Source organism: Adiantum capillus-veneris, chromosome 25 (genome assembly GCF_014529385.1).
Source record: "Adiantum capillus-veneris isolate H3 chromosome 25, ASM1452938v2, whole genome shotgun sequence".
Lineage (NCBI taxonomy): Eukaryota > Viridiplantae > Streptophyta > Polypodiopsida > Polypodiales > Pteridaceae > Adiantum > Adiantum capillus-veneris.
The window spans coordinates 67055847-67080021 of record NC_140955.1 but is presented as its reverse complement, the minus strand read 5'-3'; positions in this window follow the sequence as shown (position 1 = coordinate 67080021).

Below are 24175 nucleotides of genomic sequence, written 5' to 3'. Positions count from 1 at the left end.
TGCTTGGAAGGAACATATGCTTGTTGCATTGGCGGATTTGGGGCAGGATAAACCCTTGCATGGTTTATCGACGAAGCCCAATTCTATGTGTGATGATGATTGGCAGGATCTTGATGAGTTAGCCATGTCTATGATTTGTTTGCATCTGGTTGAGTCTGTTTACTAGCACGTCTCGAGGGAGACTACAACTCATGCTTTATGGCAGAGTTTACATGCTATGTACGTGTCATCCATGTCTATAGGGGAGTCTAGTCCCACTTCTATGTCCATGGGAGAGATTGGTCCCACACGCAAGTCTCGACGGCATAGAGACTTGACATGTTGGCATTGTGGACATAGAGGGCACATTAGGCGTCGATGTTTCAGGCGTTTGAGACAACAGAGGCGACAGATGCGTGATGCAGATTTGGGCATGACAGATGCTAGTGAGATCAGTACGGTGGTTACTGAGTATGATTGTGACGGCGATGTCACATTTACATCTAGCTTGTCTTCAGACGATCTTATGTCTACGGATTGCATATCGGATTGCACATTGTCTTCACATTGGTTACTAGATTCAGATGCTACTTTCCATGTCACGTCGCATCGTGAGTGATTTAGCACGTTTTCTGGTGGGAGACTTGGTTGTGTGCACATGGCTGATGGTGCTGTGTATGACATTGAGGGTACAGGAGACGTATGTTTGTCCTTGCCCAGTGGTATGATATTTACCCTGCGTCATGTGCGTTATGTGCTAGATCTGAGACGGGATTTGATCTCAGTCAGACAGTTACAGGATAGTGGATGTTAGATTTCGCTACGAGAGCGAGATTTTGTGATGCATTTGGGTTCTCTAGTGATTGCGAGAGGTGCCAGGAGTGGTACAGGTTACCCATTGCATGTGGATCACGTGAGAGACGGTGTTGTCTCTGTGATCATGCAGCCAGGTAGACAGCGAGAGAGGAGGTGAGTCTCTTTTGCTTGTGGATTGCAGGATACTTTGCATGGAGTGCAGAGTAGTGAGCTCGTTGTGTACACAGTTCGGGCACAACTTGAGCAGTCACACAGAGAGGTGACAGAGTCAGACATGCATGCTTTGCTAGTGACTGAGCAAAGCAGAGAGTCAGTTGTGCAAGATACTTCTATGCAGGATAGACAGGTAGAGCGGTCTTGCTCTAGTGAGTCACGACAGGAGGACGTTGTGCAAGAGTCTATGCATACGGAGTTAGAGCATGAGAGCTCTAGTGAGTCACAGCAGATTGAGTGGTCATGTTTGCAGTGGATGATTGCAGAGGAGACTGAGATGTCAGGGATTATGCATTCATGTCTTTCTATGCTCGACAGTGAGCATGGGGATATAGTTGTGCAGGATATGTCTTCCACCAGACACCTAGAGCAGCTGGTTTGCTCTAAGGTTGCACGACAGGTTGATGCGTCTTTTGTGGACAGTCAAGAGATGCATGTGGCTGACGCGCCTTGTCAGTCAGAGATGCCTATTGCCAGGGATATATATGTTGATGCATGCTCCGTAGAGCTAGCAGGGCTCGCTAGCATTGCATCAGCATTCAGTGGTCTCATGTATAAGATGTTGATCTTGAGACCGGATATCGTAGCTGCAGTGGGAGAATTTGCAGTTGGGATTGTCAGTCATTTGTTGACTGATGACGGCATAGTGCACGAGGGAGATATGCAGGTATTGCGTACATACTTGCAGTACATGTGTTGTACGTCTGGTGGTGTACGGACTTACACGGGAGCAGGACAGCCGGATGCACACGATCATAGCCCGCCATTGGGCATCGGTTGAGAGCGGTTTTCTCTCACCTTTTGTAGTCTTTTGACTAGGTTCCCTTGCTTAAAGGCACATTCGCCTTTAAGTGGGAGGTTGTTGGGGTATAGGCGCATGTGCCTTGCCCGACCGCCCAGAGTCTGGGCGCCCACTGACTTTTATACCTTATACATAGCATAACTGTATAGGGGGCTGCTCACTCTTTGAGTCACCCCACCCATATCTGTGTGTTGTGTGTCTCCTTCTCTCTCTCTCTCACTCTCCATCTGTGGTGCTCCCCGATCCCCTTCATTTAGTAAAATTCAGTGATCGAGTGTGGATTGAAGACAACATATCAAAATAGAAAGACTAACACATGGGATGGATAGCATCACAATGGAGCTTAAAAGAACAAGAGTACTATAGAGGTAGAAAACAGCTAAGTGGACCAAAACCGTAGGTAAGGGCATATGAAGTAAAGTCAAGACCCTTCCAAGAAAGAAGGCTCACTAGGTATCAACCTTGACAATATCTTAGGATACCTAAGAAGCAAGTCTACAATAGAATGACATCAGACGCTAAAGTCTACCACGACTCTCAAGAGGATACATAACAAACAAGGATCTCAAAGAATCTTCCTACTGGAGAAGGATTCTACAAAGGCTAGATACAAGGATTTGGAAACCAATCATCCAAAGACCAAATGCAACTACAATAAGACTGCATGAAGATCTCAAGAGCCCAACAAGACATAGTGCCAAGCAAAGTTAACAAAGAAGCTATGAAGGTAATGGAGAGATTTGGATTCCTAAGTCTTCCAATGCTCCGAGTCAAAAGTCAGATGAATAGTCAGCCGAGGCCTTCAACAACCTCAAAAACTCCTTACAACATGCCTAATTGGAGAATCAAATAGACAATGGAGTCTTCACAACAAAGAAGGACAACCCACAACCAACAAGGCTTGATTCAAGATAAAATAGGTATGGCAAAAAAAAAACTTCAAAACAACACTGATGATTTAATAATCCTCTTTTTGATTACTTAGGTAATCAAGCTTACTTTTACCAGAAGAAATGTTTGTGAGTAAGCTCATGAATGTAAAAAGTCAAGTTGATAGGGTGCAAAAACCACTCTTTGGCATAGTCAGAGTCGGGTTGTTAAGCCACTAAATGAGAAATGTGTTAGTCCCAAAGCTTCAAGTCATAATAAACTTTGTGCTAAGAGTCGTTGTTATTAGGCTTATGCTCAAGCTGGACGAGTTGCGCATATCTAAATCGTATTGCTCATGCTGGATGAGACGAGCATAAGAAGTTTGAAGTCTACTTAATCTTAATCATGGTGGAGTGATGTAGAGTTTTAACACTCACGCACAGTGCACAGTAAGATTAGTGCACATATCCTCGACAACAAAAACCCTTTTATAGGGGTGCAAGCTTGTAAAGCCATGTCACATGATTTTATAGCTACACCTTCTTTATGAAGAACCCCTCAAAAATATTTAATTGCATAGCAATTTTTATACAATACATTTTTGTGTATGCATATAGGATGTCCAGCCATCGGACATATGCACTAGACACTCTTTTTTGCTTCCACCTATCCACCTTGAGTAGACTACAATAGACAAACCAGCTTCTCAATCATGCTACCCTTTGGCAATCATGCTGGACATATTTTTTGCCCTCTTATTTCCATATCCGTCAGCAAATAACCTATTCATACTTTTTTTATTAATATCTCCCATGCTAATAAGTACTCCAATAATGTGCATATCCCAAAGGAAATTTTTTCCCAGTGGTGTTTTTTTTCCCTTTATTCACATCAGGTATTAGACCCTCTACTTCTCTTGTAGATACTCTTAATAAGTAAATAAAGCCTTGCCATTATGTTGCTACAACGATGAATGCGACATCATCTCTCACATTAAAAACAAATTTGGACCAATGAAGATTCTACACAATGAACCTCATCAAAAAAATCATCAACAAATGAAAAAAAAAAACTTCCACAAACACTTTCAACAGTGCCCGAGGAAGGCACTAAAATCAAAAGGGGGGAATGTTAACTGAACCGAGACTAGTTAAAAGAAGCTTCTAAAAGTCCCAAGCCTTACAAAGCACATTGAAGATGAATATGAAGAAGAAATGAAGATTGGAGTTACACATTTTTTATATTTTCCAAAATGGTAATGTATTGTAATTTCCCGATTTATTTCAAGCCATTGTAATATTTGTAACGTGTTACGGGCTCAATGAGAGTTGCAAGCTATAAAGAATAGGTCAATTAGTGTGCCTAGGTTGCATATTTAGTAAGTTGTGCAACCCTAAAGGCCTTGGGTGCCCGGACATTGCATATTTTTACCATAAGTATATAAGGCAGTGTGTAAATGAAACTAGGGTTCTCAGCCTTATTTGTTGAGACCACTCTTTGGTGAAAGCTCATGAGGTGTGTGGCTATGGAGTCCTTGAGCTTCTCCTTTCTGATGTGACTTGATTAACACTAATCAAGGCTTAACTCTCTTTCACTATGTGCCTCTCATACTTCTTTTTACTGTTAATGATGCTTTGATTAGCTAGATCATAACTAATTAGTGGTTAGTTCCAACTCTAATCTTGTGTGATTGACCTATAATCTTTGTGTGTACATGTAGTTCTAATTGGAGTGTGGATGCTCAATAGATCTATGTGTGTGTGCTTGTGATTAGTGTGTTGCATGATAGGATTAGTGATGTGTACGTCTTTGTAATCGTTAGTGTGTGTGATTGAGCTGATTTGAGGTGAAGGGAAGTGAATGTGGAGATTTCCAGTCTTTGTGGCTTAGCTCCTCCATAGGCCAAGAAGCCCATATATATATATATATATATATATATATATATATATATATATATATATGCATACATATAGAAGCATATATGATGGTCTTCCTAATGTCTTCATAAACATTAAAAGGTATTCATAATTCAAACATTCCCACAATAACAACAAAAATGATGCGTTAGTCTATAGCACACAACAATGGGCAATGACAAAGCACGTAGATTTGCAAGAGTGTCAGTTGGACGTGAGAAGGACATACACAACATTGAGAGAGACGGAGAGAGAGAGAGAGAGAGAGAGAGAGAGATAAAGAGAGAGGAAGGACACTTAAAGATCAAAAAAATGCAAAAGGGTAAATAAAGGATAAGAGAAACAAAAGTATACAATGTGAAGTCGACCACCTCTTTGACACAAAAGGTCTTTTGACTTTCCACTTTCATGTGTCTTTTGACTTTCCACCTCCATAACTCACCCTTCACTTACACAATTAATATGTTTTGAGAAAATTATTATTTTTCTAAAATTGGGGAGACCTAAGAATTTGTAATAAGAGATCAAATATTGAGAGAGAATTTCATTTCTCCTCTAGAGAACATGAAACCTCTAACAAGCTCCGCATGGTTATCCTCTTTAGATTTTTTGATTCTCAAGTCATGCCACTGTCACCGTTGGGCTCCTTGGACTTCAATGAATCACTAACTAGGATTGTGGGAATGTTCTATATGCCTATGCTATGGCTCCCTTCAAGTTTGGTTGGTGGATTTGGTATATTGGGTTGTCCATTTCAATCATTTTTGCATTCGTTCTTTCTCGAGAAGGACCTACTAGCATAGTGTTTTTTTGGGACTACCCTGACCCTCTATGCACGTTAAAAAAAGCTGATTAGTGGGTTAGGACTTACGCCTGAAGTCCCATGAGAGAGTGTGCACTATGGAATCTAGTAGAAAACTTGTGGAAAGAAGTCTATGAAATTTCTCTCCAAAGATGACAAGTAAAAATGAGACTCTTTTTGGGCCTACTAGAACAATACATATTTAGGATTCTCTACTCACTTTCTCTCAAACCCCCTTGTTAGTCCTAATAGATTTCAAGACATAATTTTCCTTCAAAATTTTCTTTTTTTGCACTCCGATTTCCCCGTTTCGAAGATTTTTTTTAAAAAAATTTCTTTTTATAAATGAAGCTTGTTTTCTTTTTTAGGTTTCATTGTGCATTCCTTTCATGCGGGAAATCTCTTTAACAAAGGATTTTTTTGCTTTTTTCATTTTATCACATGTCTCGAGCATCATCTTCTCCATAGAAAGCAACCCATAGCCCCATAGGGTGCACATTCATGGAAGCTATCACGAAGGGCTAAGTAATGAGGCGGTCAGAGGCGCGGGCAACAAGAGAGGCAACCTCCTCTCAAGGCTCTAGTGTTGCTCAGTTGGGACTGGGGCAACCACAAGCAAGAAAAATCAACAAGAAACCCACAACCAAACAAGTGAAGGGGCACCACCTAGTTATGAGATGTGAACTAGGACGCAAGGGGGATTTTTTTCACACGCAAAAGAGAAGAAAACAAAACACACACAAACAATCTCACACCAAGACACACACCAAATGGTGCAAGATAGTGTGCGAGAAAAGGGAAGAAATAGAGAGAGCAATGGAGCTTGTGGAAAAACCTGATTGACAACTTGCAAGGTAAGGTTGTATACTGTCACAGTATCATGGAGCTTGCATAAACTAAACCAACAACTAGTGAATGGTAAATATTGCTACCGCATACACAGTGTCTTAGGGTGTGGAAAACCTCTCACCACAAAAACCTCTTACAATGAACAAGAAACTTGGGGCTGGAAACACACTAACCACTTTCTCAAACAAGCTCAAATGAGGGAACTTAAAAGATACTATTAACCTTGCTTTCACCAAACCACGTAGCACAAGTGAAAGGACGACGATTCTAGAACCAAGAAATGTCTTTGAAGCACCAAAACTTCAATTGTTGGTAGTGGAAGAGCATGTACAATAATTGTTTGAGATATGGCACTCACACTCTCTCACTTTGCAATGTGTAACAGCATCAAGCTTCTTACACCAAGTGTGAAGCTCACAAAGTTTTGATCCCACCTAAATCTCTCCTCATGTGTAGAGTGTTGGGGTGTTATGTGCTATCCTCTTCTTCTTCTTCTTCTCTTCTTACGTCGTCGCCGCAAAGCTTGAACCCCATGATGAAAGTGACGATGTTGGTTGATGATAATCCCTTAGTTTTTAGAGATTAATCAAGATTTTACATGCTGAGGTTTATGTATATAGACAAGAGGTAAAAGGCTTTGTGATTTACAAGTAATAGAGAGAGGCATAGAGATGGTGTATGTACATGTAGAGCTCATATGAGAGCTATGGAAGTAAGATGAGAGGTGAATGGTGAAGAGGGTGAGAAAAACCATGGAAGGTGCAGGTTTGAGTGAGGGATGGAGAGGAATGAGTGTGTGTGTGGATTAGGAAGTGTGAAGGGAAGTTAAAGAAGACTATGGTGACTTGTGAGAAAAGTGGGCAAACTGGGTCCACCAAAAATATCATATCTCACCGGTAGCAACTTCAAAAATCATGAAAAAAAAATTGTACCTATCCTCAAATTCAAAGTGGAGGTGGATGCCAAGAATCCCACCAAAATGTCTTTATTTCTCCTAGAAAAGTCTTTAGTAGCCCTCCTTTTGTTGAATTTACATAATCCTCCAAGAATGAGCCCCTCCTTGCATGAGAGCATGACTTCATAGATTCTTGAGGGCTTGAAAATATGCATGGATTATGATTATTTACAAATATGATATATATATATATATATATGATGGAAAAAAATAGGTTAGTATATAAAGAGTTTGTGAAATCTAACTGTATATAAATATAAAAAGTAAAAAATGAATATATTAAAATATAGGAAAACAAATGACACGACCCTCATTTATTATATTAATTTAAGACTATTTACAAGACGTAAAGAAGAAAGAATATAGGAAGCCAAGTGGGTTGGCTTCTTTGCAATATCTCATGGGCCTTCCACGTCCGCATCCTTGGTAGTGGGCAGAAACTTAGGTTATCTCTGATGACTTTAGGTGCCTCTACCAGATGGATTAAATATTGTGGATACTTTGTCAGCCATGCCTTTCTCCACCTGGGTTGAGAGTCGACTATCAACTTTACCCCTTCAGGCTTGGAGATGTCTGCTTTGTACAATGGCACTATTGGCTCCTCTTCGATTCGCTTGTTGATTGTGGCAGCTTCATATTTCAGCAGAGGATATGGGAGAGACGGCTGTAGCCATTCACGCCGAAGGTAACTGGCATCTATCTTCTAGATAATCATTGATTTAAAGACCCTCTGCTCCCATTCCAAAGCTTCTTTTGCTGTGTCTTTGACAGCTGCTTCTATTGCCTTTTGCAACTTCTCTTCTTCTTCTTGTGTCAGATCTTGTGGCTCTTGAGAGGGTCCTACAAGGATATCAAAACTCTCTGACTATGTTCTTTTTTTGACCCAACCAAAATCCTCTTGTACATGCCTTCTAGTAACTTATTAAGAGGAATGAGATGGCCTATATGTACAAGTGGCTAATCCTATTGCAACACCTTGGATTTTCATTTTAGCATCTACACGCAAGCTTCTTCTTATGTGTAGTCAATTATATCTTCCTTCCACTAATCTAATTGGCCATGATATCTCTCTCCAAAGTGGCAGGCTTGATAGGTCCACTTTGTGAGACATTGTTGGACGGATATGCCGCGACGGACGTCAGCACAGCGAGAACTCGCCTAACAAGATTTGTCAGCTAAGGACAAAGCTCGACCCGCAGGCGCATGGAAGCAAGCATAGGGTGTCAACCTACACTCTAACTAATTCCTACAGAGGTCTCTACCCAATGTCTAAGCTACAACCTTTAGGAGTGCATAAGAGGAGATTTCCTACAACGCTTTCTAGAGCCAAATACCCATCAAACGGTCTCGAAACGCCACAATTATTGAAGGAGATCCTACTAACACCAATAGGTCACTCTCCCTAAGGTCTATGAACCAAAACCCCAACCCAAAACACCTGGTGCAAAATCACGTAGGATGTCTGGCCGAAATTTGCAGGTCGTTGTTTTCGAATACTGAAGTGCCTAATGTGTAGCTCTACTCAATGTGAACGCGTGGATATGTTGAAATGAAAAAACAGACGATGTATGCTCACCGAATCACTAGATGAAGCTCGTGGGTCGAGCTCGCATAACCGGACCGTACGCGCACAATGTAGGTATTGGCGCGTAGCTCTCGTCGGGGGCAACAAGATGCACTTCTCTGTACTCGATTCCGACCACCGGTGTGTGCGTAGCGTCAAGATGAAGCTCTCACTCTCTCTCGTACACAGTACGCTCACTCAAAGACTTCAAAAAAAATTTTAAATGACAAAAGGTCCTTTATTAAGGTCAAAAAGTGGTATAAATACCTTACAATCTCAAACGCTAATGTTCCAATTTAACCATCTACTCCATCTAAATGTCAAAACTGGGATACAATCTGGAAACTTCTGTAAGCCCCAATATTTACAAAGGTGAAATGTTTGGTTTTCTCAATAAATGAATAATTCCAAAAAATTATAATCCGCCGAGTAGTCATTTTCTGTAGGGTGTGTCCAGCTTCTAACACTCCCCCCCTCCTTGTTCATGTCGTCCCCCACATGGGTGTTGAGCTGCTTCTTCATCGTAGGCTTTCTCTCATCTTGAGCATTGACTTATATCTTACAGGTTGAGCTAGTAGCGTCAGGCCGAATATATCAGTGCTGATCGTGAAGAAGCCGGTGTAGAAAGCTTCTTCAAAGTCCTGGAGGTGATAGGATGGAAAAAATATGATCCTTTGATACAATGCATGTATCACCTCGTGGGATGGCTGACCAGACAAATCGTATGCACATCTATATGTATCTTGCATGGTGGTGTCCACATGATCTGCCACATTCTCTATGTCTATTCCCTCCATGGCTGTTGGCCCAGTGCTAAACTACTCTTCTATTTGCTGCAGGCCTCTCAGCTCTTCTATTTGCTTCTGTAATGTATTCTTTTCTGCTTCAGCTTGCTCTCCCATATTCACAAGGAGGTCGTTTAGATCTGCGTTTATCTTTTTCGCCTCCTCGAGCTTTCTCTTGATGGCTTCTAGCTCATTCTGCATTGCTTTGCGCTCTTTTTCCATGCGGGTATTCATGACCACTGACCCCTTGGCCATCATCAGCCTCTGCTTCTTCTCTAAGGTTAATTCCTTTTGGAGCTCTTTCATTTGTTCTTCATAAAGCTCCGTCTCTAAAGGGGTGTGAGTCGAGCTAGTAGCTCTGACTCTGGCAGGAGATGGCCGTAGCCGTTGGATGGTTTGATATTTGACTTTAATCTGGTCTTTTAGCTCGATTACCTCATCCTGGCTAGCTTCTTGCTCTATCTCTGCCTTCTCTTTGGCATTCCGCATGGCTTCCGCTTCCTTAGATTCTTCGGTAAGTTGTAGGGTTAGGTTGTCCCTTTCCCTCTCTGCATCTGTCAATGTCTTGCTGAGTTTTCTATATTCTTCTTCAGCTCTTTGCAGTCTTTGAGCTGCTACCTGATTTTCTCTTTCCATCTCCTGGCATCTTTGCAATGCCGTGGCCAGACTGGCTTGCATCTCTGCTTCTTTCTCGATATGCCCGTTCTATTTTTGGAGAGATTCAACTTCAGATTTGATCAGAACTTCATTGGCTTTGAGATTAGCCATCTCACTTTCTGTGGCCATCGATTGTGCCCTGAGCCCGGTTAGCTTGCTCATCACCACATCCCAATCATTGGTGGGTGGCTGCAGGTCCACTGTATCAGTGGCCATCTCTTTTATTTCCACTAACCGCACGCTCTGCATCTGTTCTTTGGGCCTTGTGCTTGCCAAGTCAAATGCTGTTGCCCATGCCTCTTCTCTTGAATATCCCGCAGGTAGTAGATCTTGAAAGATGCTAAACCTTCTTTCCTATGGATCTATCTTTTCCTCTTTCTGTTCATCTTCTCCTTGATGCTCTTGCTCTTGGCTCTTTTCTTGCTGAAAATATTCTTGTTCCTCCTCCTTTTGTTGGGTTTGTGGAGGGCTACGAGGAGGTGGTGATGGCGGTGGGATGGACTCCAGGCTTGACGATGGAGTTGGTGGCTTTTTCTTGAAGTCCCGGTCCCGCCTTGGTCTTCCGCTCTCTTTCCTAGCCTTCCTGCTCTTCTAGCGATTGCCGTCTTACTTCATCCACTTCTTCTTCTGTAAATGGGATGTTAAGGATGTTTTCTGCCGTAGCATCCAGAATCTCAAATTTTTTGATATAATCTTCAAACCTATCTCTGTGCACCATTCGGGATGATCCCGACATGGCTTCCATAGCTCGCTCAAATCCCCGTTGAGGGCTCTGAAGCTTTCCATTAGTCTTTCGGCACTTGTACGGTTTCCTTCTTTCCTTTCTTCAACTCTGGCTGCTCTTCTTTCACGGTCTCTAATCGACGCTTCAATCTTGTGCCAACTCGGGGTGCTTTGGGCTGTTCATCCTCTTTATCTTCCTTGAGCCTTAGCCAGTCATTCTGTGATGGAGGGTCAGGCCATCTTCCCTTGGCCTGCAATGCCCCATAAACCACTTTCGTGATCATCTCACCCGGCACAATGTAGGTGGGGTTCTTGTTGCCCATCTTCACCAGATTATCATGGATATAGGCAGCATAGTTGATCACCTTTGGCTTGCTCTTCTACATTGCCCAGGTGAAGGTGGTAGCAATGGCTCCAGGTGGCATTCTGTACTTTTGTGGCCACTTTGTACACATATGGAAGTATTGGTTATAGAGCTGGCTCATGATTGCCACTTTAGGGTTTGCTATATCTTCAAAGGTGTAGTTTCTCTTCTTTTCAGAGTACACCTTGACTTCATCTCTTCTTTTGGTTACACTATCCCCTTTGTTGGAGAGGTCTAGTGCGGCTTCCACCACTCGCTCTGTGATTACAATCACAGTGTCCGGCTTGCCTTGCAGATCCATAACTTTGGCCACTCCATCTTCTTTGATTGTAGTCACAAACTCCCATACTCTTTTTATGTCAATTCCTGCCGGCACAACTTCAAAATAGTTATGGAGATCTATCTTCTCCAGGTACTCTGTCGTCTTGCTTCTGACAAACTCTTTGAGCTCCCGTGATAGCATGGGTAGCTCTATTACATTTCCTTTAGTATCTTTGAACACGCCTTGGTAGATCTTCAGATCATTTGACTCTAGCAAATCCTACTGAATCCACGTGCTGGTTGGCTTCAGAGTTCCTTTTGGGATGACAAACGGCTCTACTTCTTCTAAGTAATCTTTTATGGTCATTCTCTTCTTCTTTGCCAGTGATTTTGCGACTACCATAGATCCTGTTGCACTCAGTAGTCCGAAGTTAGCGTTTTTTCCATATTAGCTGAGAAATTGAGTTTTAACTACCCAAATGACTTGAAATTTGAAAATAAAACTTAAAAGGAACTTGGGAAACTATGCATGTGCTCACAGTGTCATTCTGGCCAAAAAAATTTATCATTTAGCATCCTACGCATAGGATGTCTTTTTCATCAGTTTTTGGTGATACTTGTGAACATGGCTATGTGATTGGAATTGGGTTTGGGCATCAAAAAGTGCATTTTTGGGTAGATTCAGGCTTTAGGCTAACAAATTGGGTAGGCTGTCCACAACAGGTGGCAAATGATATTCAAATGGGTTGGAATTTGATACATAGGCTCCTTGCACCACGGTAATGGCTCCCACGATGTCATTTCTTGCACAGAAGGTCAAAATTGAGCTGGAGACATCCTACGTGTAGGATGTATTTTTCATCAAAATATCTTGAGATTTGTTCTGTGGGTAGCTCTTAGCATGTGGAACATGGCCCTGCTCTTGGATTTTGATTTGGACAAGATTTGATGTTGGTAAGACCATGTGTAGTGTTTTTGGACTCAAAAGTGTATCATGGAGGTGTTGGGGGCCAAAAGTGATGGGAATGGCTTGAAACTTTATATATGAGCTCTTGAAGGGGATATGAAGAGATCTAGAATTGAAAAACATCATCTGTGGGCCAAAAATATCATTTAGACATCCTACGCGTAGGATGTCTATTTCATCATTTTTTGCATGTGACCACACAGATTGGTTAGCAATGTGCCCATGAATGTATTGTGCAAGTTTCATGTGATTTGGACAAGTTTTGGCAGGTCTATGGCCCATTATTGACTCTATGCCCTAACTTTGCGTTTTTTCATGCATATGAGGTCAATTTTTGTCCAAATGTGATGTACTTGGTGGCTAGCAAGTAAAGGCTATTTAGAAACTTTGTGCAATGAAAAATGTTGGGGTTTGTGCCTAGAAATGGCCTTGAGACATCCTACACATAGGATGTCTCCTGATGAAATTTTTGTGGAGACTGCTACTGGTCCCTACCCTTCCCTAAGTCCCTTTTAAGCATAATTTTCAACAAAAAACTCAAATTGATAGATACAAACTCCCTGTGTGGATTTCAGAGCCTCCAAGCCGACTTCTGACTTTTGGAGTGCTTTTCGGCGATGAAATATCTTGATGTTGGTCTCCATAGCTTCCCGATCCCTTGGGGATCCTTGCCGTATGGTTTTTGTCGACTTTGGGTTCACCCGAGCTCCGTTTCGCAATTTGTCACTCTAGAAGCACCCGTTGTTGCATTTTCATATCTTCAATGACTTATGGTGGTCTACCACCATAGGACTTTGTTGTTGATGGTCTAGGAAAGCCGCTCGTGAAGTTTGGTGGCAAACGGACATGCGGTTTGGCCGCGAGAGCTATTTGACGCTTTGTGTGTCTGATGCCATTTCTGAAGTTTAGTGCCACTTCGGGTCACCTTTTGGTCATGTGGTCTACATAGGCTTGTCGAGCATGTCGAGATGCTCCCACCCATGAGTTTTGGTAGCATTTGGGCGCCTCTCCGCCGATTTTCCATTTGGTGGCCTCTTGCAGGGCTCTAGGAATTAGGGTTTTTCCCGATGGTTTTCTACTGTTTTTGGGCATCCAAGACTGGTCTCCTATGCTAGGATAAGATGCCGATGAAGTCTCATTGCTTTTGGGTTAGCCGTTAGGTGGCCACTTCTACTTGTAGGTCTCTACTGCTCGCTTTCTGTGTGAACCCTACGCTAGTTTTCACGACAAAGCGACAAACATGCACGAAAAGCTCAAGGTGGTGAGCCTACCTCTCATGTCTAGAGCTTGTTGGGTAGTCATGCGCGTCGTAGAAGCTGCTGGAAGTTCCGTTCGCTCTAGGTGGCAGAAGCTCTCTCTCAAAAGTCAATAGTGGAAATGAGCTTAAACTGAAGTGAAAATTTCTTATAATGGGGGTCCCCGAACCACTTTTCATGAAATTTGACATATGCTCCCAACTTCTTGCGAGATGCGGTTTAGGCTCATTTTTTTTTTGATTTGGACTCCGTTTGCCCAGTTTACGAGAAATTTGACGTTTCGGTCAAAATCTGGCCAAATCACGCTTTTCGCTCCATTCACATAATTGCACCCCCATTATACCATAGGTTGTCCTATATTCACTGATCATCCCCATATTTTTTGTTTTTCATTACGACTGTTTTTGACTTGCTTTTCGTATTTTTGAAGTTTTTCAGCTGAAAATTAGTAAAATTAAAAGGAAAATAGAAAATCAAACCCAAAAAATCCGCAAAAATCATAATAAATAAGAAACATCACCGTAAAACACTATATACTCTCACATGCAATTTTTATGGCCAGATTTCTCCGTTTTATCAATATTTTTCCCGAAAAATGGCTATTTTCACTTATATACACACACCTAGGGGCTTGATTTGGCGTTTGGCCCCATATACTTGTAGATTCATGCTGTATAAGGGCATATGTACTTGGGTTAGTCCAAAAAATTTCGCAATCAAACGACAACTCTTAAAAATAGTCCAAAAACATGTCCTTTTCTTCTCTTTATTCCATTGGGTCTGCATTTGAGAATGCCTCCCCCCCTCGTAGCCAGAGTCCTCCTGGACAAAAAGGTATCGCCTCGGTGTATGTGCCGTGTATGGGTGAAAACTCTTGCTAATGCTTGGCCGTGTAATGTGGCCCTATATTATGTATACTTGGTCAATGCATGGAAAAATTAATGTTGTGCAAGAGAAGGGTATAAGCAATATGCTTATTGGCATTCGCCGTTGAGGTTTCCTGTTTTTTTTTAATTTGGTCGGCATATTTTCTTTGTAAGTAAAAGTTGTAACTCCACCGCTCGTTGTTTGATCGTTTTTCTTGCAACAGTCGCGAGGTTTGCTGCTACTATCGATATGGCTGTAGTCGTCTCCTTGGAGAGAATTTTCATGGCGGAATTGGTCGTAGACCCTGTCTCTTTCGCTTTCCATGTATAACTTTGTCTTGCCTGTTTTTGTAGGTGTATTGATACTTCCTCGGTTGTCAGTGTTTTGTTGCTGATTGGCACCCACATAAATTGGTTGGCCGGTTTCTTATGTTGTGTTTGTCTGCCTTTCCATGTTTCTTGTACTGAAGGGAGTTCCTGTTGCTTCCGTTTCGGGATCCAAATGTGAGTCGCATTTAAGTTGTTGCTGAAAATTTTCTTTGGGATCCATATCTGTCTTATTCCCTTGGTTTTTGGTTGAACTGTCTACTTCGATTGACTTCTTCTATTGTATTGTTGTTTGTCTGCCATGTCACCTCTATCCTGTCGCACCCATACTTGTCTTTCTTGTGTTGGTAACCTTGATCTTTTCGCTGCAGTCGGTTACTTTTTATGCTTGTAGTGAGCATGGTTGGCAGTTCCTTGTTTGTTAGCCTTGGGTATCATGTTGTTCTTTAGTGGGACCCTTCCTTTTGGCTCTTTATCCAGTGATTTCATTGTTGGCAGATGATTCTTCCGGGGTTGTTGAGCAAAGGATATCACCTGTTGTTCTTGTGCATGATGAATTTTGACTGCATCTGCATTCCAATATATATGTACTTGTACTCTTGAGTCTTTATGCCAAGGTTGTCCCAACAACATGGGATGTTGTGTGCTTTCATTCTCAACCACATAAAACTTGTGCGGGTAAATATATTGATGTATTTGTACATGCAATATTGTTCAGCCCAATGTTTTTATCGAATGTGATGTACTACTTTCCAGCACTTGTGGAGTAGAATGTAGTCGACCTGTGGGCTTGAGCTATTTGTATAATCTATAAGAGATCAAATTTTCTTGAGCTCCAGAATCAAGCAATGCCGTCGATTCAACTTGATTGCTACCCACTTTGACTGCAATTATGTGCTCCACTGTGTCTTCATCAAAAAATTTTCATCGAATGGCATTGATTCGCAATGGTGATCCACCTTGTTGTTGTTGTCATAGAAGCCTTCTTTTTGCAATGCGTTCTTTTGCTTCTGCTTGGGCTTCTTCTCGGACCCTTTGTTTCTCGTTCATCCGTTATTTTTCTTGATGGATTTGTTGAAGCATATCCTATGTTAGTGGTAAATGATATTTCTTTAATCGACACCCACTAATCCAATTGGGCATTTTTTCACCTCCTAATGTAGCAAGCTTGACCGCTCCACATTGTGATAGGTCACTAATCACAAAGGGTCCCATCCCTCGCTTTTTAAGTTTCTTGGCATGTTGCTTCAAGTTATACACAAGGACATAATCACCTATTTTGAACTCTTTTGTGCGCACATGCTTGTCACAAAACTCTTTTTGTCATCTCTTTTGAGCATAGATCGAAGCCACAGCTCTTAACCAAAGTTCATCTAGCTTTTCAAGATCATCTATTCTTGAAGAGAGCTCATTCCCTATCCATTCTAAGCGTTTCGCTACTCGTAGAGTTGGAATTAAAACTCTATGGGTAATATAGCATTGAGGCCAAACACCATGTTATACGGTGTTGTTCCTATTGATGTTTTGTAAGCTACCCTGCATGCCCATAGTGTTGAGTGTAGCTATTGATCCCAGTCTATTCTCAACTTTGATACAATTTTAGTGAGAACCATGCATAGTATTTTATTTGTGTCCTCAGCTTGTCCATTTGCCTGTGGATGATATGGAGCAGATTTTCTATGTATGACCATGAATTTCTCTAGCACATATTCAATGACTTCATTAAGAAAATGTGTCCCTCGATCACTGACAATTTCTATTGGTAATCCATATCGTACAAATACATTCTCATATAGAAATTGTGTAGTGGTTCGTGCATCTGCTTTTTGGGTTGCCTTGGCTTCCGCCCATTTGGTGAGATAGTCCGTAGCCACAATGATATATTGGGTATGGGTGAGATATGCAGGGGGTGAAATAGGCCCCACAAAATCAATGCCCCATTTTGCAAATGCCCTTGCTCCCATCATTGGCCGTAGTGGCATCTCATCTCTCTTTATCGGCACCTTGGTGCGCTGACATGCGTCACAATGCTTTACAAACTCTTCAACATCCATATGCAATGTAGGCCACCATATTCCTGTGGTTAAGACAATTTTTACCGTCTTATCGCCTGAAATATGGCCTCCACTTATGCCTCCATGTGCGTGTTCTAGAATCAACAGGTATTCACTTTCACTTGCACATATTCTAAGTTGATTGTCCTTTCCTCGCTTATAGAGTTGGTTCCCAATTAACTGAAAGTCACGAGCCTCTAGCTCTATTGCCCTTTTCCGTGCTCTTGTTATGTTTTCAAGAAACATCCTTGTGGTTAAGAAATCAATGATATATCGACTCCATGCAGGTGCAATGTTTACCTGAAACAATGGCGTGTGATCCATTGGTCGTTTTCCACTACATATAGTACAATTGTTCACATAAGCATGTGTGTCAGTATACATAGTTGGCCAATAAACCCCTAACGGTTTTAGTCTCTGGTGTGTTTTCATTGTGGAACAATGAAATGCACAATCCTAGACAAGTGCTTCTTCAAGATAACACTCGAATTCTTCCGGATTTATACATAATCGTAGAATTTGGTCCGATCCTAGATGATACAGCCGTCCTGCAATCAACTAGAAGTTTTTTGTTTGTCGAATTGTTTGCTGTTTGGATCTGTCTTCCTTTTTATCAAACCTACCTCCAAAGGAAAGAATGCTAACAATTTCCTGAGACCATTTGGGTATCATTTCAATATTGAAACGATAAGCATCTGGTATGTCATCATCTACTCCTTCAGGTGCTTTCCTGTTGTGTATCCTTGAAAGATGATCCGCCCATAAATGAGTTTTACCCTTTTTGACCACCACTGTGAAATCAAACTCTAGCAATATAATAAACCAACGTACAATTCTCCCAGTATTGCATGGTTTATTTACCAGATACAAAAGACCTTGATGATCTGTGAAGAACAAAAATTTGTTTGCGAGAAAATAATGCCAAAATTTCTTTACAGCATAAATCATCCCTAACCCCTCTCTTTCGGTGGTTTTGTAGTTCTTTTTTGCACTATTTAACTATCGGCTTGCATAACAAACTGGAAAATCCATTGTTACGTCTCCAGGTGGCGCCAGAATACTCCCGATTGCATATGTAGATGCATCAATGTGAACATGGAATATCTTTTCCCAATACGGTGCTTTAAGTATAAGTGCGGATACAAGGTTTTCCTTCAACTATTAGAATTAAGTTTCACACTCCTCAGTCCAGTCGAAATTGACTAACAAACGATATAGAGGTTGTGCGATGACTGCATACATATATATGAATCTTCGATAATATCCACAGTGTCCCATGAAGGATTCACTTGTTTTGCATTAGTAGGCCTGGGGAGGTCTACTATGACTTTGATTTTGTCTAGGTTAGTGGTGATGCCATTTCTTGAGACAACGTGTCCTAAGATGCACCCTTGCCTAACCATAAAAATGCACTTTTCCGGGGTAAGACAGATTTGATATGCTATGCACTTCTCAAATACCTTTTGTAAATGGTCTATATGTTCCTCACGTAGAAGAGAGTGTACACAAAGATCATCCATGTATATTTCTAAGAATATTCTCAGGTATTCTTTGAATGCATGCGTCATTAACCTTTGAAAGGTAGCTAGGACATTAGTTAAGCCGAAAGGCATAACTCTATATGCATATATTTCCCACTCTATGGCAAATGCTGTTTTGTGTTGATCCTCTATTGCAATTTCCAGTTGGTTGTATCCTGAAAACCCATCTAGAAAGGAATAAGCCCGTTTCCCGGCCACCCTCTCAAGTACATGTTCTGTGATCGGCAAGGGATACTTATCCCTTATAGTGGCTGCATTTATCTTTTTGAGGTTTACACACACTCGCAGCTTTCCGTTCTTTTTGGGGACAACCACAATGGGTGACATCCAATCTGTATGTTCAATTTCATAGATGAATTTAGCATCCATCAGCTTGTCAATCTCCTCTTTGATTCGTTTAGCAAATGTGTCATTATATGTATAAGGACGTTGTTTACTAGGTTTGGCATTTGATTTCAAAGGAATTGTATGTTGACATATCGATGGATCAACTCCTTTGAGGTCCTTGTAGGACCATGCAAACACATCTTTATACTTCTTGAGAAGTTGTGGTAACCGTTCTTCTTCTTCAGGCTCTAAATTAGTTACTATATAGACCGGCTGAGGTTTCTCACCTGGTTCAGCAAGGTCTATCCGTTTTGCATTTTCCGGCCCATCATAAGATTCCTGGTTTATTCTTTCCCTGACTGGTGGTGTCATTATGAATTTTCTGTCCTGGATGGTGAATTTCCGATAGTGTGATGGTACATTCATGTTTCCTGTTTTTGACTCCCCCTTACCATCACTATCTCCCTCAGTAGTCCATACCTCTCGTAAAGACCGTTTTAGTTCTTGGTATTTCTGTCTACGCTCAAGTTTGGTCCATTCTAGGTCTTTTGTTTTTTTCTGTTTTGATTTTTGTGATTTTGTTTCTGTTTTAGCTTTCCGTACTTATTTTATTTCCTCTCGCGTTCTTTCCCTTCGAACTTTTGAGAATCTTCCTGATATTTGGTCTTTTACACAATCCTCTGCTTTGACAAGCATTAGATATTGAGTTTTATCTTTTATCCTGGGCATCAAGTTTTCTCTCATTTTGTTTTTTGCTCGTTTTCTCCTATAGCGTTCCTGGCGTTAAGGGTGCTGATTGGAAAAATCATAAAACCTAATATTATCTGTTTTCTCCCCACGCTCACTTGAGCTGTTTGAACACTCATTATCTGCATCGTTATTTACCTCCAGATGCTCAGAGGAGTTATAAAACTCTTCGTGTTCTGGTCGTTCTACCATCTCATCTCCTCCTGGTATAAGGCTTACCATGTAATAGGGTAGCACATCATAGCTATCCTTATCGCAAAATTCTGTCCTTGGACTATCTGTAATGGTACAGACATCCAATGTTGCTAGTATGAATTCCCATTCCAGAGGTTCTAAGGCATCTTCAGAAAAAGGTTCCTGATCATAATCCTTGTCCTCAATAGCTCTTTTTAAGACGCATTCCTCTCTTTTTAAGCTCCCACAATGTGAAGCTCCGCACATCCATAGCTCTTTTTGTTGCCCTAACCATGCTAGGAGTTCTGACCCTGCTAATGTAGCTGAATCAAACTCTTCCATTGGTCTCTAGTTCACATCTTTGTAACTGTGGTCTTTCAAGTAAATTTTGGTTGTAGTCTCGTCATGTCTGAGGTATATGTGGTCGTAACCCCAATCCTAGACCATCTTTAATTGTCGCATGAATGGTCTTCCCAAGATGATCTCGTAATTGTTCAGTTTGTTGAAATCGACTATTGCAAATGTATGTTCATACTCGATTCCGTACGAAGTGACAATTACTTTTTCTAAGAGTCGGACTGGAGGTTTTTCCATGAACCCGTCTGCCAATTACAATTTCATTATGGTAGCTCTTAAAGCCGGTTTTCTCCATATTTTCCAAATTTCTATAGTGGTAATAGCGACTCCTGCTCCACTGTCAAGAATAGCTTTGGAAACTACTCCTTGGAATTCTACTTGTAGCGTGGTGTTTCCATCTTCTCCCTCACAATACTCTCCAACCTTGTTTAAAGGTATTGGCCTAGTGTTTAGTTGAGGCCTGTCCAATTCTTTGCTCCCTTCCTAAAGCTTCGAGGTGGGGTCTTTCACTCCAAATTTCTGTAAGCATTTGCCTACTGTGGTCCACATGTTTGGTCGTAACCTCAGGAGTTCGGCTAATGTGATTGTGCATGCCACAGGAGTGGACAATAAGTCAATCAACCCTTGTGAATCCATCACTCTGTTAGAAGAAAGTCTTTGATATGGGATTGCTCTCACCTCAAACTTGGCTTCATACTCTCATAGGTAAGAGGGTAGAGTTTTCAGCGAGTCTGGTTGGCTGTGGCCCGAACTAATTGATCCCTGGTCTCCCCCTTGTGAATGCATATCAAAGTTAATTTGCGATCTTGCCTCAAATTCTTCAATAGGAGGTAAGATCTCATTTTTCTCTTTTCTCGTGCTACTCATGTGGTAACTCACCCTGTTAGCTTCGTTGGCCTCACGGTTTGCTTTCATAGATCATCTAGACTGTTACAATCCTTACCCATTTCTACCAATGTTTTAGGCTGGAACCCGTGACTTGTCTCATCTATTACTATGATAGGTTCTCCCCTAGACTCAGAGGCATTCGTGAGTCTCTCTTTCGTGTCTCCTTGTTTCCCTAAATTTGGTTTGATAAGGGTTGGAGCTGGTACTTCCTGCCAACTTGCAGGTTTACCAAGCGGGTTTTCTATCAAGGATTGAGCTATTTCAATCATCTTTCTACACATTTCCAACCTCTGTTTTTCTATTTCAGCATATGGATAAGTCATCCATCTTTGCTCTTGGGTTTGGTTCTTTTTGAGTTTGGCTTTGTAAGCTTTTAGAAGTGCATCTAACTGCTCATTTAACTTTTCTGCCAACATTGATCCTCTTGATCCTGCACTTTTGGGTTTTTCTATTTCCTTGGGTGCTACGATTGCCGCAGTGTGTGATCTTAGGCTAGCTAGATCCTCTAACCGCTCTAATCTATCCTTTGTGTGTTTTAACTCCTCGGATAGAGCCGTTTGCTCTCGTTCTCTCCTGGCTTTCATACGCACCTTTCTAGTTTTCCAAGTGATTCTCTGATTCTTCACTTCTGAACTTGGGGCATCGGTTTTTGGCTCTTCAATTATGGGTTCATTCATCATTCTTTGAGTTTGGGCTCGTGTCACTGCTTGAATAGGTATTATTGTCTCGTTTTCTGACCCTCCACTGGAAGGCACTGCTTCCAACATGTTCAAGGTAGTTTTAGCTCCTTTGCTAGGGTTCTTAGGGCAATCCGGAATCAAATGAGTAACTTCACACTTGGTGTAATATGCGTTGACTCTAATGATTTCATCATGAGGACAGCCTCTTAGTCAATGGTCTCCACCACACTTGTAGCAGGGTCCTTTGGGCTGTTGAGGTGCTCCTTGAGCTCCTCTTTGTTGGTATGCATGTCTCTACCCTCCCATGCCTCCGTTGGCTATGAACAACAATGTTCGTTAATCCAAGCTATATCTTCCTTCTCCTGTTGCCTGTGAAGCTGTTGGTGGTCCTGTACTTCCCCATCATGCTCCATGGTTCTAGTGCTGAGGGTTCTTCCGGTGGATAATAGATAGGATTTGGAGCATATCCATTGGAATCTTCATAATATGCATGCATAGGCACCAAAGCCTTCTCTTCTGGTTCGGCTACTGTTGGTGTGTATCTTATGCCGACTGGTCGTAATCCTGGTAGGGGTGGTTGTTGCCCCAACACTGGTTGTGGTCTTTCTACACCTACAGGTCCTGGTAGGTTGCCTACTTGATACCTAGGCATCAGTGGAAGTTGAGGAGATGCTACCTGACCTTGGGGAGCGTAAGGTCTCTCTCTCACATATCCCTTGTTATAATAGTGATAGCCGTTTTTCGGCTCTCCATAATTTCCATAGTAAGTTACTCCACCCTACCAAATTCACCCAAACGCTATGGCTATCCCTACCATTTCACTGTACATAGGCGTGTGTGAGTTAGGGGGCTTTTCCCATATCTTCTTAAAATCCTCATCTAGCTAGTCACTGAGCTAGTTGAGTCAAAAAAATAAAAAAAATAAAAAAAATAAAAAATATTATGGCCCATTTGTGTGTAAATATTGTATTATATATATGGCCTAAATATAGGGATTTTTATAATATTCTGGTATTTTATTTAAATATTTATACTTAGGTGTGTATTTTATTAAACCTGTGTATGCCTTCTTTCATCCTCTTACACCATAAGTATATTTTTTGCCAATATGTACATACTCTAACCTTATATTTTTCCTTTATACAAATCACTCCCACATTTTCACCCTCACCCTCGTGAAAACAAAAAATTGATTTCTACTCATTGGTCACGTTTATTATATTATTTACTTGCATATCTTTTCCTCCTTCACCCAAAATAATTCAAAGACGGACCATATCATATGATTCCAATATCTTTCCATATCCATAACTCCTCCATATTTTTATTATTATTTTTACTCATTATTCTAACACCATGTGCTCATTGAGCTAAAGTCCATGAATAGTCCATACACTAGTTCCACCATGTATATATTTCTCTATTCATCAATAATTCTCCTCCATGCATGGGTCAAGGGCAACTTGGATGCTTTGTATTATGATATGACAAAGGAGGGGCTCACTCTTGGATGCATTGTACAAATTCAACAAAGGAGGGGGCCACTAAAAGACTTTTGCAGGAATAAAAAAAGGCTTTTTGGTGAGAATTTTAACACCTATCTCCACTCCGAATTTGGAGCGAAGGTCAAAAAAGAAAATGTAGCCCACGCTATGAATAATCACCTCAAAGTTTTTCATGATTTTTGGAGCTACCAGCGGTGAGATATGATTTTTTGAGTGGACCCTAGTCTGCCCACTTTTCTCACAAGTAGCCCATAGTCTTCTCTCACCTCTTTCCACACTTCTACACACACACACACACACATTCCTCTCAATCCCTCACTCAAACCTGCACCTTCAATGGTTTCTCTCACCTTCTTCACCATTAACCTTCCCTCTTGCTTCCATAGCTCTCACATGAGCTCTCCATGTACATACACCATCTCTATGCCTCTCTCTATTATCTCCAAAGTACAATTCCATCTTAACCCTTATATATATACATAAATTCAGCATGTGTACCATGCTTAACCTCTGCAAATCAAGAGAAATCATCAATGGAATTACCATTTTCAACGTGATAATCAACCTTGGCGGCGGTGGCGTAAGGAAGAGAAGACGAAGAAGAAGATCGATAGTCATTTTGAGAACCTACACAAGTAAGTCCAAAACTTCTTCAAGCTTCACCATCACAAGGATTTGATCACTTCATTCAACCATCTTAATCCAACCATCCACCCCATTCTACCCATTGTAATCATATATCATTAGTTTCTAGTGATTACTAACACTAACCACTAACATACTAACACAAAATAGCATTGACCTAACCATAAAAGACACATCACCTCAAGACATGTACAAAGTAACTCTCTCTCTCTCTCTCTCTCTCTCTCTCTCTCTCTCTCTCTCTCTGTCTCCTTACTTACTTTCACCTTATCTACCATCAATAAT